The following is a 6,101-nucleotide window of genomic DNA, read 5'->3' as shown; positions in this document are numbered from 1 at the left end:
ATTATGGCTTCATGCCGTTTCTCTGGTTCGCTGAGAACCTGTCACTAGCCTCATCTCCAGCTCTGGTTCACTTTGGGACGTCCGGGTGAGGAGGCGTGCGGAAACTGCTGCTACTCGGATTTAATAAATACATTGTCTTCATGCTTGTGCCGGGAGTATTTCTCGTCTTTTACCTGTCTGTGTAAGATGTAAGAGAGAAATCGGCCCCACAGGGCAATAAGTCGAGGTTTCTAAGAATGCTCGGAACGTGTAGATCGAATTCCCGCGGCAAAAAGGAGAGTTCAGATTCCTCTTCAGTGCACCTTTAAGGCCGCGCTGCACAAGGAGTATATCGCTGCTGCCGACCGAATCATAAGTGAAACAAATCAGCGTTTTGAGCAGCCGGGCATGGAAGAGCCCGTAGAACTAGAAGACATCTTAACCAGCGCCGTTGTACGTAGTCAGTACACAGCAGATAAACTAGAGGCGGCTTTGGGAGTGCATGCAGTTGATTTTGACTTGTGCAGACTATCGGCGCAGTTTATGCTATTACCAACTCTTCTAAACGGTGCTGATTCTACCATAACTCTGGGAGTTTCGGAGATCCTAAAAAAGGAATTGCAAAACAAGCGCAAGTTAATGGATCAGGTCGCGAGGTATGTTCAGCTTCTGTTTTCCATACCAGCGTCTGTAGCTTCCGGGGAACGCTCTTTAGTGCTCTGCGCATAATAAAAACGCATTTGCGCAACCGAACGACTCGAAATATTTTATCGCATCTTTTGATTTGCATATGCACAAAGAAAGAACGGCGCTCCTAAGTATAGACGACGTCATCAGGGAGTTTGTGAGTAGAATAGCGGAGCGAGCGGCAACCTTTGGTCCATCGTAAGCACCTAAAAGAGCAGCACTGTCCGAAATGTCTGCTGCTTGCGCGCATTATTGGCAACTGTATACATGCACTGAAGCACGTTTGCTTGTATTCTGGTACTTAGACTGTTGTTTTATGTTTTGGTTTTGTTGATGCGCGAATGCCTAAATATGTAAATTTCTGGGCAAAGATCCTCCGTACGAAGGAAGACGGGCATATGCGACTGCCCGTCTAGGGCAGGCCAACCTGGGTAGCATTTCGCCACCGAAATTTGTCAAATGTCAATAAATATATGCGCACTGAAAATTCATTTTGAAATTTTTTCTTGTTAATGCTTGTATAGATATGCAAGATCTAGCGATCAAAGAAACACTGCGTAAGAAATTTATTTTTTCAGACAGTTAATTGTTCTCAATCAAGCCAAACTACCCAGATGGCAATTCAACTCGATGGAAGAGACACCTATGAGCCCCCTCAGCACATGATTCACCTGCAGCAGAGCGCTTGGACACACTGGTGTGGTATAACCAAAACCGAATTTGAAGTGATAAGTCTATGCATGCACCGACTTTGCCGCGGAGGGGTGACTGCATGCCAAAAGAATAATAGGGCATAGAATCGCTCGAACAGCGCGTACATTCGAGATAGTTACCACCTAAAGTCATCACTTGCCCTTGAGTCACCTGTGTTACGGCGCAATATACGACCAGGACTACATATTATGAAGGCACGCTGAGGACAACGAAATAAAAAAGCAAACTGCCATCTATGGAAAGAGCTTCCAAGCCACAACAGTGACCGAGGCAGGCCAACGCGCAAACATGCTTTTAAGGCGAAAACCTCATACTGTCGTTAACAGCCGTATCGGCAGATTTGCCCGCGTTTCGACGTCACTACTTAAAAACAAACTGCGTCGCAGCTGGGAATCGAACCAAGGCCTCTCGCGTTTGTAGCGGAGACGCTACCACTCCGCCCCGAATGCTTTTTTTTTCTTTTCAACATGGTATTTATTATAGTGATGTAATGTTCTATGTACATTAACTATATACAAGCCATTATGAAAACAGTGGTAAACAATACATATTCGAAAGACCATGCACTAGAAAAGGGGCAATGCAGAGCACATCACTAATAGTGAGTGCCACTCCGGTTCGTACGCAGTCTGGGCATACACGTCTCTTAGATGAACAACCATTCGACTGAAGTGATCCTTTGTAGACACAACAGGATCACAGTGTCTGTCCATCATGCGGGTTTTCCAGAGGCTCAGTGTTTAAGCATGAATAAAGGCGCATCTAGTGAATGCATGGGTTTCATAAATTAAAGGAATAAAAATAAAAAATAAAATAAAAACAATAAAGATAAGAAAGGGAACAAAAATAAAAAATAAAATTGAAAGAAATAAAATATGAAAAATAAAAACAATACACATAAGAAAAGAAACAAAAATAAAAATAAATATGAACAAAAATAAAATATGAAAAAATAACTAAAAGCAAAGAGTGCGCCAGGAAAAGCTTCCGCCTTGCAGCACTTTAGAGAGCCAAAGTGCCCCCTGAATTTTTCTCTTTTTTACCACGCCAACTGCTTTCTTGCTCAGAAAATGAATTCCTGCTGATGATGAAATTTTATGGCGCAAGGGCATCTGTAGCCACAGAACATCATGGCGCAACATGTTTTCGTCTACTCGAGATGAGGTCACAGACCAAGTTCACCAGCATTTCGTCCTAAAGAAGTAGAACACCAAGCCAACGGAAAGCTTGCACCCACTGTGTCACCAGTGGATACCCAGCGGCATTAGGGATAGAACCCCACACGTACCACAAGGCCACCAAGAGCACCCGAATCAGGAGTCTGCGTATAGAGGGACATTATAACACCGACCGGGTGAACAAGATGAGCATCATTGCTTGTTCGATAAACAACGCTGGCCAAATTCTCTGTTTTTCCTTATAGAGTTTCTCTCTCTCTCTCTCACGAACATTTTTTACATACCGCCATCAGTCAAAAGAAGGCTATCGTTGCCAGCGTGATACCACAGGAAATCAGCTGATAGCAGGGGCAGGGCCACTAGAATATGTTGCACAGGAGCTACTTACTGGCAGAGTTACGGGGTCCAACTGATTTTTTATCCTAAACAAGTGTTTTTAGGGGCTTTGCGCCATATGCTATGCGAATGCGAAAAAAAAAAAAACTTCTTTGAGGCAGACAATTGCGGCTTGAGCTTGTGGCAGCACACGTGTTAAAAAACGACGCTCCCCCCAAAATTTTCGGAGGCGCGCTGAAAGGCGAATAAGGCACGCAGAGGGCCTAAAGAGTTGAGTTGAGGTTGTTGGCTGCCGGTTAGAATTGCCCGAAGACTCATGCCTGAAGGCTGTACTCAACTCATTCCAAAGGTGCAGAATTCTTTGGTAACAGAGGTATTCAAATCCAGTTCCCCAGTGTGCCTGGATTAGAGATATATCTCGTCAAAGAATAATAAGAAGAGACAATGGCGAAAGGTAGTCTCTATGGGCGATGTCTCCTCGGTTTGGCTACAAAGGGAAGCTAAAGACGACGAAAATAGACTGAAGATTTTGGTCGCAAGCACAGTGACCATCATCGGCGCTTCTAGCACGCTGACGTGCTTTGTTCCCGACGGCCAGTTACAGCCACTGCTAATAGAAACGAGGATATTCCGCGTTTGCAATAGTTTAGCTCGGGTTGAAATGGAAAAAAAAATATGGCGTTGGCAGATCTAGAGGTTTATATGCGCCTGCTCAAGCGATGACTTTGTACCTTTGAGGCACAAAACCTCGTCAGGTAAGCTGAAGGAAGTTATTTAGAGTTTACGTAAAGTGCAGCTATAAGTATTTGCTGTGCAACGCCACTCCGGTCTCACTGTTGGCAACACGATCTACTAAAAAAACTTGCTGTGAAGGAGGCGCAAGAACCCATCACGTGAAGGCACTCACAAGTACAGAGAATTACCAGCGCCCGAGAAGATGGCAAGATCCATTATCTCTAAAGCAGATCAGTGCGAGACGTCAGCTATACGTATACTCGTAAAGCTGTGAAGAAGGCGCAGGGAAAAAGACAGAGGGGCAGGTCGTACTTAAGAAAAGTTTCTGCAAAAAAAGAACAGCGAAGCATTATGAACCAGACTGGGCACTGCGCACGCTAATAAAAAATATGAAAGCTCGGATGTTTTGTCACCGAGCGGAACCGTCATATGAAGCAGGCAAGCCCAATGTGTTTCGCCCCTTTATTCAATACGGGTAGGTGTACACGAACTTATTTGCCCAGTGGGAACCACAGGACAGTGGCATTATGGGTAAACTGTGGGGACCTGTACATCTAGTCCTTTAAAGAGTGAGCAAAAGGGAGGAGAGACCAGAAAACCACAAATATAATGAACAAGTAAAATAAACTTCCATACTTTTCTCATTAAGGCTGAAGTTATTGTAGAGGTAATTCCCAGAGGCTACGTTTAAAACCTTCCTGTGGGCATGACAAACATTTCCTGAGCACCCGTACCAATTCCTTGAAGGAACTGATATGTATTCTCATTGCGCCCGAAAAAAATAAAACCCCTCTGTGCTGAAATCGATTATTTATACGGTATTGACGAATTCAAGTCAATTCTGATTAAGGAATGCGCTAGAGGACAAGTGACTATGTTCATCTCGGCATCTTCTCGTTACATTCGTGTTTAGTTTTTAGAAACAAATGAATAATTCGACATATCAGTTGCAACAGCATGATCTGGCCTGTTCTATTCCCGCAAAAGATGTGTTGTGATAATAAAAGTCATATAAAGAAGGAAAGCATTGCCCTAGCATTACTAAATCACATATGCTCGTGCCATTTCTGCTGCTTTCAGGAGCCATAAAAAGCTACCCGGCCGCAATCTTAGCGCTCAGTTCTTTCCACTGTAAAAGGTCTAAGAATGTATTTCCCGCAGCCTTCGCTTGCGTGTGGTGCGCTGGCCGGGGCTTCTACATGTGCGCTCACAACTTTTTTGCAGGTTGTTGAACGGGAAATATTTGTTCGTGTTCCAACAACTCGGGCATTGTGTCCGCGGAACATTTTAAATTGTGAGAGAGTGGTCGTAAAGTGCGCGAAAAAAGAGCGTTTCCGGTGTACAGCGCAGATAAAACTGCACCTGTTGGCAAGTTTGTAACATATGTGATTTACCTGTCAGTGTCATTTATTGTATTGTTTTTTTTTTTCTCGGAAAGTACGTGTCACCCGTGTTGTTTTTCTTCATGGTAGTCTCTTAAATTTTGCACTAAACAGTACTCGCTGGTGTGTATTTCTGCTAGACTACCAGCTGATGTCGATTCCCTGTTACGGTGACTAGATGGAGCATTACGTCGCGTTCATTCCTACCAGTGATATGACATCAGCAAATATGTAATCGCTAGGGATCAACGAGTTCTAACGCATTGGGCCAACGCTAGGCTAAATGCACGTAGTAACGGTTTACTGACTAATTTTGGGGTTTGGGGGTTTCTTCAAAGTCTCTTAATATTTAAATGCACGCGCATTCAGTGCTTAGCAAGCACCGAAATTCGACCGTAGAGACCACCACGGAGCCCATAAATTGTAGGAAAGAAAATGACACAAATATTTGGCTCTCTGTGTCGAATCAACCAGCAAATGAGCTTTCGTCGTGGCCCTCCGTACTAGCGACATGGTCATTGAGGTGTTTCCGGAGGATACTACTTTCTACCAAAAATGGACGTATGGAACTGGCTGTACAGCTTGCAAGTAGTCTTCTCGAAAAATGATTATTTCTTTAGAGACTAACTGTGACAGATGATCATTTGCAGTTTGTAGTCACGAGTGTAATGGTTGATATGTAAGCGACAGTTAGCCCCCGATAGAGCAACTTTTAGTCCTTGTTTTCATATATTGTGCATACTTTCCGACCGGAGTTCAGGACTTACTCCGGGTTTAACACCAGAAGCATTAGATTTAGCAGTGAATTTAGAGTTTCACTTTCTGCCATTTTAGGACTGCTGTGAGAGAACATTGTTCAGGCTCCAGCAAATACCATTTTCTCAGTGATGATGCTGATGATTGTTGTGATGACGGTGATGACGACAAATTTTAATGGCGCAATGGTGGCTGCGGCCAAAGAGCACCACGGAACGTAGTATTTTTTAGTGTACACAAGATGTGGTCAAACACCCATTTTTCAAGCATTTCACCCCAGAGAAACCGAGCATCAGGCCAGGGAAAAACTTGTACCAATTCTTTTTTCTCAGCT

Source organism: Amblyomma mixtum, chromosome 8, assembly GCF_055824585.1.
Source record: "Amblyomma mixtum isolate Tamu chromosome 8, ASM5582458v1, whole genome shotgun sequence".
Taxonomy (NCBI): Eukaryota; Metazoa; Arthropoda; class Arachnida; order Ixodida; family Ixodidae; genus Amblyomma; species Amblyomma mixtum.
This window is presented reverse-complemented; position numbering follows the sequence as displayed.